Below are 18311 nucleotides of genomic sequence, written 5' to 3'. Positions count from 1 at the left end.
AAAAGTTTCGTGTCTTTAATGTGTAAATATCTTGGCTTCAGTAAAGAACATGGAGACAGGAGCATTAAGCATTTATAGTTTTTACATAAACAAACTTAATGAGAGGAAACACAAATACTTAAATGACACAAGCCTTAAGTTAAGGTGAACTCAGCCCAAACGAAACTTTGCAAATATTCTCTCCCGAGTCACTATTCCTCCAAAGATTTCTGAAAGTTATTCTAAGCTCCAGTGTTTGCCAGACACTTTCTCAGTCTGTTCTCGGCAGAGTTTAAAGGGGTGGGGGCTGTTCAGTTAGCACATTTAATTTTCACTTGGCACATTATGCAGTTAGGCTTCAGACATGATGCACAGAGACATTCAGACTGTTTCATTATGAGGCTGAATGTGGAACGGGCTCCTCATGGTTGGACTTGTGTGTCTTTTCCCTGGTGGTTCAGTGCTGATGTCAACATATGGTCAAAAGTGGCCATATGTACTGTATAATGAGCCTGGGCCTCGGAGCGGCACAGACCAACCCCACTCATTAAATTCAGGCAGAAAAAAAAGTTTTTTTCTAATGTATAGTATCACTGACCTTTGGCTGATTAATGCAGACTGAGATCAGTGTCCAGTGTCTGGGATCTTCCAAAAGGACTGGGAGCTGCAGTATTTTAACTGCATTATTATCGCACTATTTTCCTTAGTCAGCTCCTTGTCTCGCTGCAGTTTTATGGCTGCTACGAGACCGAACTGAGAGATTAAGGACTCATAACAAGTTGTTTCATGTAGAGTGTCACCTCTAATGTCCTTTTAGAGCAGAATGGAATGAGTCATTAGGTCTGACCTGGCTACCCCGCTTTCTGCTGGGATTCACTTTGAGATGCCGTTGTGGTTTGTGGCGTCAGGTGGTGGTGGTGGTGGTGGAGCAGAGTCAGCCCTAGATTCACCAGTACCTATGTTCACTAGTACCTATGTTCACCAGTACCTATGTTCACCTGTACCTATATTCACCAGTACCCATATTCACCAGTATCTATATTCACCAGTACCTATGTTCACCAGTACCCATATTCACCGATACCCATATTCACCAGTACCTATGTTCACCAGTACCTATGTTCACCAGTACCCATATTCACCAGTATCTATATTCACCAGTACCTATGTTCACCAGTACCCATATTCACCGATACCCATATTCACCAGTACCTATGTTCACTAGTACCTATGTTCACCAGTACCCATGTTCACCAGTACCTATGTTCACCAGTACCCATATTCACCAGTACCTATGTTCACCAGTACCTATATTCACCAGTACCTCTGTTCACCTGTACCTATGTTCACCAGTACCCATATTCACCAGTACCTATGTTCACCAATACTCATATTCACCAGTACCCATATTCACCAGTACCTATGTTCACCAATACTCATATTCACCAGTACCCATATTCACCAGTACCCATGTTCACCAGTACCCATATTCACCAGTACACATATTCACCAGTACCTATGTTCACCAGTACCTATGTTCACCAGCACCTATGTTCACCAGTACCTATGTTCACCTGTACCTATGTTCACCAGTATGTTCACCAGTACCTATGTTCACAATTACCTATATTCACCAGTACCTATGTTCACCTGTACCTATATTCACCAGTACCCATATTCACCAGTATCTATATTCACCAGTACCTATGTTCACCAGTACCCATATTCACCGATACCCATATTCACCAGTACCTATGTTCACCAGTACCTATGTTCACCAGTACCTATGTTCACCAGTACCCATATTCACCAGTATCTATATTCACCAGTACCTATGTTCACCAGTACCCATATTCACCGATACCCATATTCACCAGTACCTATGTTCACTAGTACCTATGTTCACCAGTACCTATGTTCACCTGTACCTATATTCACCAGTACCCATATTCACCAGTATCTATATTCACCAGTACCTATGTTCACCAGTACCCATATTCACCGATACCCATATTCACCAGTACCTATGTTCACCAGTACCTATGTTCACCAGTACCTATGTTCACCAGTACCCATATTCACCAGTATCTATATTCACCAGTACCTATGTTCACCAGTACCCATATTCACCGATACCCATATTCACCAGTACCTATGTTCACTAGTACCTATGTTCACCAGTACCCATGTTCACCAGTACCTATGTTCACCAGTACCCATATTCACCAGTACCTCTGTTCACCAGTACCTATATTCACCAGTACCTCTGTTCACCTGTACCTATGTTCACCAGTACCCATATTCACCAGTACCTATGTTCACCAATACTCATATTCACCAGTACCTATGTTCACCAATACTCATATTCACCAGTACCCATATTCACCAGTACCTATGTTCACCAATACTCATATTCACCAGTACCCATATTCACCAGAACCCATGTTCACCAGTACCCATATTCACCAGTACACATATTCACCAGTACCTATGTTCACCAGTACCTATGTTCACCAGCACCTATGTTCACCAGTATCTATGTTCGCCAGTACCTATATTCACCAGTACCTATGTTCACCAGTACCTATATTCACCAGTACCTATATTCACCAGTACCCATGTTCACCAGTACTTATATTCACCAGTACCTATGTTCCCAGGTACCTATTGCCGCTTTTCCACTACATGGAACCGACTCGACTCTGGTACCAGGTCCTATTCCTGGAGACCATTTCCGTTACAGGATACTACCGACTTTACAGTACCTGGTCGTCATAGCGATGCGGTGCGTTACTTCCGTGTCGTCTGCTCAGAGAGTTGCTAATGAACTCACTCGTTGCATGTTGCCCCATCAAGCTCACGCAGAATTTTTTCATCGGCCACCAAGAACAGAAATGTCTGAACCTCCTCGACTGACCACGGTGTAGTTTTGCGTTCTGTCATCATGGATTAACCTACTGCTATATTTACCGTAAACTTCTGAACGTGTTTTTTTTTTAAATGGCACATAAGTCGCACATTGATGACACAATGACGCAGAGGCAACTCTCTGACCAGTCAGTGCTCTGCAGTGTTTACACGTCACGTTTTCGTATCTCTGCACCCATTTTGGAACCTCGGCCGAGCAGATACCAAAAAGCTAGTACCGGGTACCAGATTCCAGGTTCTTTTACGTAATGGAAACGCAAAAAGGCTGAGTTGAGTTGAGTCTATGGCTGCACGATATTGGAAAAAACTGACAGTGCAATTTTTTTAACCCTGTGATATATATTGCGATATGAAAAACTACTAATAACTTTGTGGCGCTGACGTAAATGGTCAAACAAATTAGCTGTGTTTCCTCTCGTTGTGGCGGCAGGTGCAAGACACTGTCGACACAGAACACGTGTTTCAGTTTCATCCTTGTAGCTGAAATAATTCCAGATAACTGATGCTGCTTTTCTTTTTGGCATCAAGTTGTAGTTTTCGGTGATTTTCTCTTGTTTGTTGCTCATTTTTCCATGTTGTTACCAGCGACTCACTCCATGTGCAGGGGCGTGGTCTGCATCATCAAACTGATTAAGAACTATTGTGATTGGTGGATCGCTGCACCCAGTGTGTGTCAGGTACCCAGGCTGAAATTAGATGAGAACACGTCGAGTTAATTTGCCTCCATTGCAGGACCTGCAATGTGACTATTGTGCACACGTACATTACGATGACGATGCTTAAATGATATATTGTGCAGCTGTAGTCGAGTCAAGCCGGTACCATGTAGTGGAAACACAGCAATAGAAATGAGATGTTTTTACTGTGAATTCTGACCAAGCCTCAGAATTTCCAAATCATTTTTCATCTTCAAAATCAAGTAGAAACCCGTCATTATAATATTATGATGATTGTTTTCAAGGTATTTATTTCCATCCATTAACTGACCCATGGAAATGTGCCCAAATGAGTTAAATATGATCAATTTAACACATGCAAACACTAATGCAAGTCTGTTTTCACAAACTCTATGCATTTTAACCCTTTCATGCATGAATTATGAGAACCTTAGTCGAGATATTGTTTTCCTGAGTGTTTTTATTCCTCTTTAAGCATGAGGAAAACAATGCGATTGAATTTTATTTATGAACCTATTTTTCATGGAGTTACAAAAATGTCAACTCAGCTTGACACCATGTGTTTAATTGTTGAAGCAAAAAAAAAAAAAAATGGTGTATTTAAAACCCATCATCAGAAAGTGAAAAACTATGAAATAAAAAACATTTTTTATGCAGCTAATGTGATATTTTCTAACATTTTAACATACTCTAATACTAGTTATTACTCACTTTATGGAGATAACATGCAAAAAAAAAAAAATTTTTTTTACTTGAGAAAACTTTTAAATTACAGTCTAATAACAATTAGCAATTTATTTACACTAAAACATGTTACTGCAGATCAGGTTTATCAAGAACAGCAAAGTTACAGTAATGGTATGAATTGCAGTGTATGGGATGGTGCTGTGTTGGATGATACACTATATTGCCAAAAGTATTGGCTCACCCATCCAAATAATCACAATCAGGTGTTCCAGTCACTTCCATGGCCACAGGTGTAGAAAATCCAGCCCCTAGGCATGCAGACTGCTTTTACAAACATTTGTGACAGAATGGGTCGCTCTCAGGAGCTCAGTGAATTCCAGCGTGGAACTGTGATAGGATGCCACCTGTGCAACAAATCTAGTGGTGAAATTTCCTCGCTCCTAAATATTCCACAGTCAACTGTCAGCTGGATTATAAGAAAGTGGAAGTGTTTGGGAACGACAGTAACTCAGCCACGACGTGGTAGGCCACGTAAACTGACGGAGCGGGGTCAGTGGATGCTGAGGCGCAGAGTGCGAAGAGGTCGCCAACTTTCTGCAGAGTCAATGGTACAGACCTCCAAACTTCATGTGGCCTTCAGATTAGCTCCAGAACAGTGCACACAGAGCTTCATGGAATGGGTTTCCATGGCCGAGCAGCTGTATCCAAGCCATACATCACCAAGTGCAATGCAAAGCGCCGGAGCCTTCTCTGGAGTGACCAATCGTGCTTCTCCATCTGGCAATCTGATGGACAGGTCTGGGTTTGGCGGTCGCCAGGAGAACGATACTTGTGGGAGCGCATTGTGCCAAGTGTAAAGTTTGGTGGAGGGGGGATTATGGTGTGGGGTTGTTTTTCAGGAGCTGGGCTTGGCTCCTTAGTTCCAGTGAAAGGAACTGGGAATGCTTCAGCAGACCAAGACATTTTGGACAATTCCACGCTCCCAACTTTGTGGGAACAGTTTGGAACTGGCCCCTTCCTCTTCCAACATGACTGTGCACCAGTGCACAAAGCAAGGTCCATTTGGACATGGAGGACAGAGTCTGGTGTGGATGAACTGGACTGGCCTGCACACAGTCCTGACCTCAACCCCATAGAACACCTTTGGATGAATTAGAGCGCAGACTGAGAGCCAGGCCTTCTGTCTAACATCAGTGTGGGACCTCACAAATGTGCTTCTGGAAGAACGGTCCAAAATTCCCATGAACACACTCCTAAACCTTGTGGACAGCCTTCCCAGAAGAGTTGAAGCTGTTATAGCTGCAAAGGGTGGAGCCACGTCAGACTGAACCCATAGACTAGGAATGGGATGGACCTGAAATTCATATGTGAGTCAAGGCAGGTGAGTGAATACTTTTGGCAATATAGTGTATGAAGCTAAAACAACAAAACCCACGAATATACAAGAGAACAGCTGGAGAATAGCTGTCTACTGTAGTGACCACTATGCATGAAAGGGTTAACTGGAGCTTCTGAAGATTCAAATGAGACAAAACACAGATAAACTCCACTTTTGATATTATCAGCGGTTCAGTAGTTATTTTACAGTGAAGTGTGTTGGGTTTGAGCCTTTAAGGGTTAATCTGAGGTTAATTATCATAAAATCTCAACACTTTTAAGGTTTTGGAAATGCACGGTACACATATGAAAAAGCCTTGTGTTCACTGTTCCGCTCATGCTCGCTTTAAAGCAGTAATAATATGATTTACTGGCAAAAAGAAATGAATGTTTACTGTTGATTGTGTTTGCCTCAGCTTCAGCTCGAGACCGTCCATATTTTATTCTGAAATGAAGTTGTTTTTTTTTTGTTTTTTTTCTGGGATGGAGCCATGTGTAGTCAATGCATAATCATTCAAACACCTGATTACATTTGTGTGTTTGTGTGTCTGCGTGTGGCCGCTCACAGCGCAGGTGAGTATGCATGAGTGAATTGTGGGTATTTGCATCCATACATATGCGGGTGTAAGTGCTTTGTGCGAATGGTGTGTGTGTTAATAAGTGTGTAAGCGCGAACATGTCTCAGCGTCGTCTTTTGTGTGTGTGTGTTTAGTCTGAGGAATTCATTTCCTTCCAGACAGTCAGTCAGACCTCTCTCTGGGGAGGCGGGTCGCTCTGTTTGCTGCCGCTGTGCTGTCTGATTTTCTTTTTACTTTTTACTTTCTTTTTTGTGTGTGTGAGTATGTGTGTGTATTTTCCCCAGTCACAGATAGATTTGTGTTGCAGCCTGTAATGTGTGCGCTGCCTCTAGCTGCTGCTTTTTCACATGCTGGGCTGCTTTGTCTGATCTTTTTGTGATGTGTGCGTCTGTATTTATATATACGTGCATATTTTCATGTTTACATAGTCTTTGAAAGGAATGTGAGGGTAGATTCATGTGTGCGCCTGTATGAGGAGTTTTGTGTGGTTGTCGTTGTCTGTTTATATGCAGCTTTTGACCGAATCTAAATAATTATATAAAAAATTGAACTTAGTGTTTTTGTTTTATGTCTATCAGATCTTCTTCAGAGGAGAATTGCTCTGTCTTTGGCCCTTTTTTTCTTTTCTTCTATCGTTGAATTCGGTCAAAACAAGCTTCATTTTTTTCAGATAATGTACAGAATTTGAAGTAGAAACCGGAGGTCAAAGAAGCAGACGCAATGTATAAAATATGAGACCTCGTGAACCACTTATGTTTCTTGCACGTCTTTGTAAAGCATGCTTTTATTCTACAGCTTTGAGCCTTGCAATTAGAAGTCAGAGGCTGAAGTGAAGACAGTGTGAGAAATATTCACAAAGTGAAGCCATTTATCAGTTTGCATACATGTCAAAACAGAAAAAAAAAAACAGTAAAAGATGTAAGACGTGAAAAAATGGGTAATATTTCCTCCAGTTATCTCACCCTCTGGAGACACTAAATGCTGAATCTTTAATGCCCAGATATAAAGTAAAAAAAAAATCTGTAGCGAACATCACACGCTGGATCTTTTCGGTGATGCTGGAGGCCTTGGTTGCACTGAAGATGCCCTTTCTTACTTTTATAGGGTCTCTCATCCTTCAGTCTGGACTTCATTAAGTAGAATGTCGCTCAGTCAGAAGGAGATGAGCTCAGAGACAAGACACATCTACATCCTTAAAGCTCTTTTTCATCCTTAAGCTCTTTTTACGACCTGTTTGGTCATAAGTGGACTCGCATATGCCTCGTTCAATGATGAAATGAGCAGTAGTTCTGATACATTTGGTTCAATGTGAGTAACTCTTCAAACTCAAAGTGTTGTTGATCCACAGTTTAACAGTCTGCCGTTCTCTTCTGCAGGAAAATTGATGCAGTTGTGGAAGAAATGTTCAGATCTTTTACTTTAACCCTTTCATGCATAGTGGTCACTACAGTGGACAATTACTCTACAGCTTGACTCTTGTATATTCATGGGTTTTGTTGTTTTAGTTCCATATCAACCAACACAGTGGACACTTATGCATCATCTCATAAACTGCAATTCATACCATTATTGTAACTTTGCTGTTCTTGATTGGTTCTTGAGTGGAAATCAGTTGTTAATATTTATTTTTTGCATATTATCTCCATGAAGTGAGTAATAACTAGTATTAGAATATGTTAAAATGTGAGAAAACATCAGATTAGCTGCATTAAACATGGTTTCATTTCACTGCTTTCATATCACTTTATGATATTGGGTTTAAAATACATGTTTCTTTGCTTCAAGAATAAAATTCATGGTGTAGCTGAGTGGACATTTTTGTAACTCCATGAAAAACAAGTTGATTAAAAAAAATTCAATCACATTGTTTGTTTTTTTTCCATGCCTCAAGAGGAATAAAAACACTCAGGGAAAAAAAAATCTTGATTAAGGTACTCATAATTCATGCATGAAAGGGTTAAAGTGGTTCTTTGTAGTACTGGTATTACAGACTCTCACCAGCAGGGGGCGGTCTGGTACCAAAACCACCAATGAATCAATACTATGTATGCACAGACTGTATCACTCACTGAATAAAGTATAAAGCTAATTGTTTACAAGTTTTCCTCTTCAAATTAAAACTTATAGAAGCTTATTTTAATAGTCACTCGTAATAACACTGTGTCTTATAATCTTCATGTGCTACATCAGCTGATAGTTTACATCATAGCTCTGTTAGCTTAGCTCTGTTTATAGACAGAAAACAGCCACAGTAAAACCACAGATCACCTGTTTTCCGTACAGTTTGTGTTGTCAGTAGCTGAACTGATAATAATAATAATAATAATAATAATAATAATAATAATAATAATAATAATAATAATGGATTGGATTTAATATAGCGCTTTTCTAGACACCCAAAGCGCTTTACATTATTGACCCATTATTCATTCACTCTCACATTCTCCCTCTGGTGGTGGTAAACTACATTTGTATCCACAGTTGCCCTGGGGCAGACTGACAGAAGCATGGCTGCCAATTCGCACCTATGGCCCCTCCGACCACCACCAAACATTCATACGCATCTGTTTGGAATCCAAAAAACAAGGTCTGAACCGTGGATCAACAAACAGCAACTTAGTAAAGATAATAACATCCCATAATAACTTTATACCTTCATAAGCATCATAATCAAACTCCCCCATGTAGAAGAAACGCTGGCATTTCAGTATCAGACTCCATTCTTTTCATGTCATATCAAGCTGTGTCCAGTGGTGAAAACAAAGGCTTCTATTTTTATTGTATTGTTTTTGGTTTGGTTTGTTTGTTTGTTTGTTTGTTTGTTTGTTTCTAGCAGCAAAACTATTTGGGTGAATTCATACCAAATTTGGTGTATAGATTGCCAGTGACCCAGAATAGATCTGATTACATTTTGGGACAAGTAGGTCAAAGTTTCAATTTTTTATGAGTTTTTTTTAACCCCCCCGCCAATTTACTTATAATGGGCAAAATTTCACATGTCTGTAGCAGCAAAACTATTGGTTGAATTCATACCAAATTTGGTTTATAGATTCCCAGTGACACTGAATGGATCTTGTAACATTTTTTATGAATCTTTAAAATCTTCCCGTGTACTTGTAGTGGGTGAAATATGGGGCGGGGTTTGTTGTGCCTGGCACCACTTGTTATCTCTTCTTTTCTTTGACTGTAAAAGTTGTTTCTCCATGGTTCTCATCCCATTTTTCAGATACTAGGTGTTCATAGGGTAGGGACGGGCAGGATGCGATTTGTCAAAAAAACAGAGGGCAGAATGTTGGGGGGGTTTTTTGGAGTGGGGGGGGGGGCAGCAGTTATATACGTGGGGGTGTGGTCCGTAACTAACATAACTAACACTGGCGTGAAACAAAAGTGAAACTTTACAAACTTTAAACGTCCAACTCCCTGGTTCTATTCCTCTCTTATACATTCCTCTCTTATACTAACCTGTGTCCACTGGACCCCCTCCACTACTCTATGACCCCCCCCCCCCCCCCCAAATGCTGGGCCCCATGAATTTGTCACGTTTACCCCCTCTTTACAGCGCCCCAGTGCATGGGGATGTTCGCGAATTCTGAGACTGCTGACAGTTCAGTTCAGGTGAACGTTAGTGCCAGTGATGTAGGATATAGGTCACAAGTGTCAAACATGTGGCCTGGGGGCCAAATCCAGCCCGCCCAAGGGTCCAATCTGGCCCATTGGATGAATTTGTGAAATGCAAAAATTACACTGAAGAAATTAACAATCAGTGGTGTCAAAATCATTTTAATTCAGGTTCCACATACAGACACATACAGTCCAGTTAGATTTGAAGTGGGTCAGACCAGTAAAATATTATCATAATAACCTGTAAATAATGACAACCCCAAATGTTCTCTTTGTTTTTTTGGTGTAAAAAAGTAAAATTACATGAAAATGTTTACATTACCAAACTATACTTTTACAAAAAATGTGAATAACCTGAACGAGGGCTGCACAATTTTGGCAAAAAATACAATCCTGATTTTTCCCTCTAAAAACTCGATTTTCGATTTTGATTTCAATTTTTGGGTCAAACTACAAAAGACAACAGAAGTCAACATGTCGTTTTCGTGAGCAGCCCACAATGCAAGGCACTGCTCTAACCTCAAATCTGTGATGGCATCACGTGATGAACCCACAGAAGTTTTTTTTTTTTTTTTCTTCATTAAATTTTTATTGAATGAAGTAGAGTATACAAACAATGTATACAACAAGAAAATAACATAACAAGTTTGCCGGGGGGAATACACTACAATACAATGTCCAAATCAGAGCAAATACTGATGGTTTTTAGAGCCTTTTTGTTTCCATATGTATCTAACAGCTTTAAATAAAGTTCAACATCTTTCAAAAAATAAATAATATTTGATTTTGTGTTACAGACCTTACATTTGTAAATGAAAAATTTAGCAAGTAAGAGAACTAAATAAATAATTTTAAAAAATGTACGGTAGCTCGCAGGAGGCATGAGAAAGATGAAATCGAATTCACGATTTCCCTTTTTTAAAAATCGTCCTAATTCAAAAATCCGATTTTGATTTAAAATCGATTAATCGTGCAGCCCTAACCTGAACAAATATGAACAAATGGAAATGTCTTAAGAAAAGTAAATGCAATTTGACCAATATTCTGCCTGTTACTAAATGTTTTGTGCGATCGTAATGCACATGTGTAAATGATAAACTGATAAACCGAGGCAGAATATTGTTAAAATTGCACTTGTTTTTCTTAAGACAATTCAAGTTGTTCATTGTTATTCAGATCTTTAAGGAAACTTTGTAGATGTAAACCTGATAAGAATAGAATTTAACTTTTTTCACTGTTCTTATTTTACTGGTCTGGCTGAAAGTGGAACTGAACTAAAATGAATTTGACACCCCTGATATAGGTGGAAGAAAACTCAGTCACAACCTGCCTGTTATTTCAATTGGTTGGTTGTGCCCCCCGAGGATGAAATTCGCTGAGCAGAAGTAGGGATGTAAAAACCAGAGGGGGGAGGGGGGTGTTGATCCTCCCCCCCACCCCCCTTCTCACAAATCACACCCTGACAATGGGATAAGTCTGTAATGTCAAAGTATCTAAAGCTGTCAGACAAGTGTAATAGAGTAAAAAAAAAACAAAAAACAAAAAAACAATATCTGGCTCTGAGACGTTGAGTCGAAGTAAATTTGGCAGGTAAAGTACAAATACCTGAAATATCAGCCCGTCCTGTGGAAACACTTCCCAGTATCACCCGGTTGTCTGCAACTCGTTGTTAACTTTGCATCTATTGTTCAGCTGGGTTTGATGACATCATCAACACAAGCCCATTGTTTCAACCTGCAGACAGTGTGTGGTCTGTTGATCTGACTTTTTCCTCTAATCCTTCCAGTGTGTTTCCCTTTGTCTGGTTGTGACACTCTGGTCAGCGAGCCAATCAGCCCGGCTACTAAACAGCACATCAGGAGACATTTTAAGCAGATCCTCAGAGAACCCTTGAGAAAAGGCGTTTGATCGCGCTCTTTATGGAAGTGGAGGCTAATTTCACCAGATGGCTGTTCTGTCTGTGTGCATGGATTATTAGATTAGGTTTATGGAGCTGAGCAAAAAGTTACATCTAGATTTTTTTCTATGGTGACATGAACTGAGGATAACGTGATTTATTCAATAATATTGTTTATTTACTAAAGCTGCAGTCCGGTACAAAAGTCTTAGTCATCCTCTAGGTTTGTTGTGTTTGCAGGGTTAAAATGAACATGCAACGAACAACAAGAAAATACAGGAAATATGTGCACGGCCTTTAAAAAACACCCAAAAATGGAACTAAGTGGGCTGTAAAGGTTAAAGTCAGTATTTGGTGTGACCTCTGACCCCATGACAAGAAGCAGCACAAACAATTAGAAACATCTCAGTGCAACAAAACCTGATTATTTTATTCATTTTAGTTCAATTTTCTCATTATTTTGCTCATTTTCTTGGTTATTTTGTTCATTTCGTCTGTTTTTTGTTGTTCAATTTGTTGACATTTTTGTTCCATTTGTTGATAATTTTGTTCAGTTTTGTCGATTATTTTTTACCTCCGCCAAGGAGGTTATGTTTTTGCCAGGGTTTGTTTGTCTGTTTGTCTGTCCGTTAGTGTGCAACATAACTCAAAAAGTTATGGACAGATTTTGATGAAATTTTCAGGGTTTGTTGGAAATGGGATAAGGAAGAAATGATTAACTTTTGGGGGTGATCCGGAAGAAATCCTGGATTCTGGATCACTTTGAAATTTTCGTTAACATTGTGGTAAATGGGGCCAAAATTTTCATTTCCCAATATCTCGCTTAATTATTGACCAAAACTCATGAAATTTAACTCAGGAATTGACAATGGGGTCCTCTGTCACATTTCAAAGGCTGATCCGGATCTGATCCAGAAGGCGGATTTTATTTTAAAAAATAAATGTAGGATTTGTATCACCGATTATGTGGGGAATTATTGCGCTTGGCGGAGGTCTGCGCTCTCCGTGTGCTTTTCTGGTTACTAATTTTGTTGATTATTGTATTAACCCTTTCATGCACACTGCTCACTACAGTGGAGAGCTATTCTACAGCTGTTCTCCTGTATATTCATGGATTTTTTTAAATTTATTTATTTTTTACACATATCTTTATTAAAGTTTTCAGACACTACATATCTTTTCTGACATGACTCGGTAACATTATGTAGATCTCTACTGACCATAAACCCCCAGAATCACAAGCCCTCCCCATAATTTTCTCACAATTTATCAGTAAATACATGTTTCTGTGTGTCAAAAATTAAACATGTGGTGTCCAGATGAGTGGACATTTTTGCAACTTCATGAAAAATAGATTCATAAGATTTTTTTTTTTTCATTATTTGTTTTATGTATATATGTATATATGTATATTTTTAAATTTTTTAAAAATTATTTTTATTTTATTTATTTTTTTTAATTTATTTTTCAGAAGAAAATTTTCAATCACATTGTTTTTTTCATGCCTAAAGAGGAATAAAAACACTCAGGAAAAAATTTTGATTAAGGTTCTCATAATTTGTGCATGAAAGGGTTAGTAATGTGATTAATTTGTTCACTTTTGCTCATTTTTGGTTATTTTAATCATTTTGTGGATTTTTTTCTTGTTCATTTTTTCTTCACGTTGATTATTATTTCTCAATTTGTGGCTCATGTTAGAAAATAAATGCCATAAATCTTATATTTTCTGAACAAAAGGCTTAAAGACAAGTTAAGTGCAAAGGGAGGTCCCACTAAATACTACCACTGTGGTTTATAGAAGCTGTTTTATTTCCAGAAACTTGTTTTTCCTGCTGTACATACTTCACATATATCCATACTGGATCTTAATACAGAACCAGACAACTACATACGTGTGGATGTTAGAACTTTAATAAACCAACAAACAGAATGTTGGACTTTTGCACAGGACTATAGTTTACAGCAGGGGTCACAAACTCATGTTCTTTCAGGAGCCACATTCAGCCCCATTTGATCTCCAGTGGGCCGGACCAGTACAATAATAGCATAATAACCTATAAATAATGACAACTACAAATTTTTCTTTTAGTTAAAAAAAACAACATTAAATTATGAAAATACTTACTTTTATAAACTATCCAAACAAAAAAGATGTGAATAACCTGAAAAAACTGAAATTTCTTAAGAAAGGTGCAATTTTAACAATATTATCCCTCAACTTATCATTTCTACATTTGCATTATGGATCGGATCTACAAAGACACTAAATACTAGTAACAGGCAGAAAATAGTTCAAATTGGGCTGAATTTCAAAGGAGGTACAAAGACATAATTTTTCAGAGGTACAGGGATGAGGGAGGGATTGGGGATCACTGGGTGTGATAAAGATGTACACGTATGTGGTAAGTGTGTGTAAATGTATGTGTATGTGTGTGTGTATATGTAGGTTTATATGTGTGTATAGATCTGTGTATGAATATGTATTTACATATATGTGTTATTGAATTATGTGTTTATGTAAATCATATTATATTTGTTCATAATAATATAAAGCCAGAAACCTAATTATTTACTAGTAAGTATCAGTCATATTATGGCATAGTGTGTAGATATGATTAGACGAGGAAGGTCATTATTATTAATTATATAAGGAGAAGGGGTGGGAGTTTATAAGTTGTACGTCTTCTCACTCCTTTTCGAATATGTATTATATGTCTTATGTTTAAGTGTTTTGTTTATTTATTTTCTTCTGTTTGACATTCATGTTCGAAATAAATACATTAATCAATCAATCAATAAAACATAAATCATAATCAATTAAAATAAAGTAAAAGAGAAGAGTGCAGATAGAACCCTTTCAGTTTTTATATTGGTATGTCATTAGTTTCTCTAAACCACATAATTCTCATTGGATTTTGGTTCTTTTTTATCCATATTTGTAAGATTTGAGAGGATGTACAGAAATACTGATGAAATTAACGTATAGTACAGACAGAAAATCTGGTCTATATTTGTTTATATTTGGACTTTATGATTTCACTTTATTTTTGTTTTTGAATTTGCGTTGTTATTCCACCTTGAAACATGTTTGATTCACTATCCTGTTTTGTTTTATACAAAGACAATAAAGAATTAAATTGAACTGAATGTTGAGGCAAAAAAGTGTCATTTGCAATCTCACCACTAGATGTCACTAAATATTACACATTGAACCTTTAACTTTTACATGAACAAACCAACACGATTAAGGCGACTGATTATATGTTTTTAGAGCATGTTCCCTCTTCTGATCTAATATGTGACTTTAATGATTTAAATTTCATTAGATTTTGTTTATTTATTTTCTTCTGTTTGACATTCATGTTCGAAATAAATACATCAATCAATCAATCAATCAATTTTCTTTAGACATTTCAGGTTGTTCATATTTGTTCAGGTTATTCCCATTTTATTGTCACAGGATAGTTTGTAAATGTAAATATTTTCATAATTTAATGTTATTTTTTGCACTAAAACAAAGACAAAAATTTGAAGTTGTCATTATTTAACTATAGGCATAGTGTCATATTATTTTCTTCACATCAAACAGAGAAGAAACTAGAAAAGCACTCGGAGAGCGCAGACCTCCGCAAAGGCTGATCAATGGCCCCCCCCGTGGGCCCCCCCACGCCAAGGAGGTTATGTTTTTGCCAGGGTTGGTTTGTTTGTCTGTCTGTTTGTTTGTTTGTCTGTCCGTTAGTGTGCAACATAACTCAAAAAGTTATGGACAGATTTTGATGAAATTTTCTGGTCTGGCCCCTCCCGTGGGCCCCCCCCACCCCCGATCACCACCAAAATTTAATCATTTCTTCCTTATCCCATTTCCAACAAACCCTGAAAATCTCATCCAAATCTGTCCATAACTTTTTGAGTTATGTTGCACACTAACGGACAGACAAACAAACAAACAGACAGACAAACAAACAAACAGACAGACAAACAAACAAACGTTGGCAAAAACATAACCTCCTTGGCGGAGGTAATTACCTACTCCAAAATAAATGCACAAAATAAAATACAGAAAACTAACCTAAACTCCCTAACCAAAAACAGGAGAAAAGGTGGAACAAAAAAAGGCCAACCTCCCCTACCAGAAAAAGGACCAAATTACAATAATACTATTTACAACTAGAAGCACTCGGAGAGCGCAGACCTCCGCCAAGGCTGATCAGTGCCCCCCCCCCGTGGGTGCCCCCACCCCCGATCACCACCAAAATTTAATCATTTCTTCCTTATCCCATTTCCAACAAACCCTGAAAATTTCATCCAAATCTGTCCGTAACTTTTTGAGTTATGTTGCACACTAACGGACAGACAAACAAACAAACAAACAAACAAACAAACAGACAAACAAACAAACAAACCCTGGCAAAAACATAACCTCCTTGGCGGAGGTAAATATGGAGTTATTATTTTTTTGTCGGTTCTTCTGCTGTTCTTATTTGACTGTAGATCATATTGGTCTGTATGTGGAACCTGAACTAAAATGAGTTCCACAGCCTTGACCGTGGAATTTTTGCACTTTGTAAATTCATCCCAGGGGCCGGATCGGAACCTTTGGCGGGACGCATTTGGCCCCCGGGCCGCATGTTTGAGACCCCTGGTTTACAGCATCGACCTGTTTGATTTAAAGCCTCTTCATCCTTCCTGACATGGTCTTCCTCTCTCTGTGGTCCGTCTGTCAGTATCGCCAACCCTCATCCGTCCTGTCTGTCTGTCTGTCTGTCCTCGGCTGATGCATAGCCAGATTAGTCCTGTCAGATTTGTCACATTCGGCTGGCGGTCTGCGTGACACAGAGCCCGATCAGATGAAAGATGTGACGAATGACGCCTTCAGCCTACCTTTGTTTGCTTTTGCTTTGCCAGTCATTTTGTGCATCATTTCACACTGTGTTTTTTTTCCTCTCCTGCAGTGAATGATGTATTAGATAATTCTTCAAAGTTGTTTTTTTTTTTCTATTTTTTTTTTTTTTCCAGGCATTTCTGCTTTATTGACTAAAGGTAACAGATGATACGCACCAGCGATTTTGCAAGTACACAGACTGTATAACAGATCAGAGAGTCGTCAGGATTAACATTTATTTTTATCGATTTCAAACCAATGAAATACTGCAGTAAAACAACTTTATTTTAAGTCAGGTACGAGCAGTTATTTTATGTACATTATGTCCTGTCTGAGGTAGTACAGGAAGAAAAAAAGGAAGTAGAGAAGAAGTGTAATTTCTCTTGTGATCATGATCATATTTAATCAATTAAATATATCACATATTTTTAACACTGTACTTACAAATTGTTTTTCTTAAATCAGAAACACAGGAACACAAGGCCAAAACCAAAGAATTCTGTTGTCTCTGTGGGATATTTAATGGTACTACTACAATTAAAGAGTTAAAAATGACAAAATTGATGGCTGATACTGACATTTACAATGATATTTTGGTGTCTACCATTATTACTTTCTGTTTCATTGTTTTGTTTTTGCTGCTATTTATCCCCCTTGCATGAAAATTCTTAATATTTTAGCATTTCTAAGCCTGTTATCCCATTATTTTTGATTAAATACAGATTAAAACCTATACAGTTACGATGAATTTATCAAAAAATCCTTCATATAACACATCAAATATTATCTGACACTGCCATTGGTGAAGACGTCATACATGCAGATACACATATTGGCTGATATCAGGAAATAGTGGCCGATACTGATGTCCAACCCTAAAAATAATTCATATCTTGGAGTCACTAGTCGCTTTTCCATCCTCAAATTGCGCAAATATAACTTGCACATAAAAATGTATTTAATGGAAAAACAACAGTTTCACCAAAACTCTCGTTTTTCGATTAAAAGTTTCAAACGTAGCGCAATTGGTATTTCACACAAAACTGAAATGGAAAGACCTTTTTCTGTAACTAGATTCATGTGAATTAAAAAAAAACAACAGATGTTGACGGACATTACAACAAGCAATGAAGAAGAGTTTTAAAGAAAACATGCCGCAGTATGTGTGGACACACCAGGAAACCAAATTATTTTTTAATTTAGTATGGGATAGAGGGGTAATATATAATAATAATGAATATATCTGTAAATCAACATGATATTTACATTTGTCGCCACGTTTATGGAATGACTCCTTGTGTCATCTCGCGATAATAAATAAACAAATCATTGCATTAATGATTTATTGGAAAACTGACATTTTGCACTTCTGTTTTTTTTGACGTTTAGTTTTACACAAATGTCCAATGGAAAAGCCAGTATTGACACTGATCATCACATTTCTGTTAAAAAAACACAAAATTTGAAGATTTTTTTGTTGATCTGCTTTGAAAAGTGCTGCATTTATCCTTTCAGTCATTAAACCCATGTTCTAATTCAGACATATATGTGACAGATAACATAGAATAACAGAATCTCTTATAATTTCTTGGACAAATTGGTGTAAATCTGCTCTAAATGTATTATCTCCAGTTATTCTACTGTGAAAAACCAGGAACTTTTTGTCCAGAAGGTCCTTATGTCTT

At 37.9% G+C, this 18311-nt stretch overlaps 1 protein-coding gene across 3 annotated transcripts in view; it reads left to right on the top strand.

Annotated features, from left to right (window-relative positions):
• ldlrad4b (low density lipoprotein receptor class A domain containing 4b) overlaps positions 1 to 18311 on the top strand; it is a 647819-nt gene that overhangs the window by 214926 nt on the left and 414582 nt on the right. The gene's annotated exons all lie outside the window — the stretch shown is intronic.

Source organism: Sphaeramia orbicularis, chromosome 16, assembly GCF_902148855.1.
Source record: "Sphaeramia orbicularis chromosome 16, fSphaOr1.1, whole genome shotgun sequence".
NCBI classification, from domain to species: Eukaryota; Metazoa; Chordata; class Actinopteri; order Kurtiformes; family Apogonidae; genus Sphaeramia; species Sphaeramia orbicularis.
This window is presented reverse-complemented; position numbering and strand designations above follow the sequence as displayed.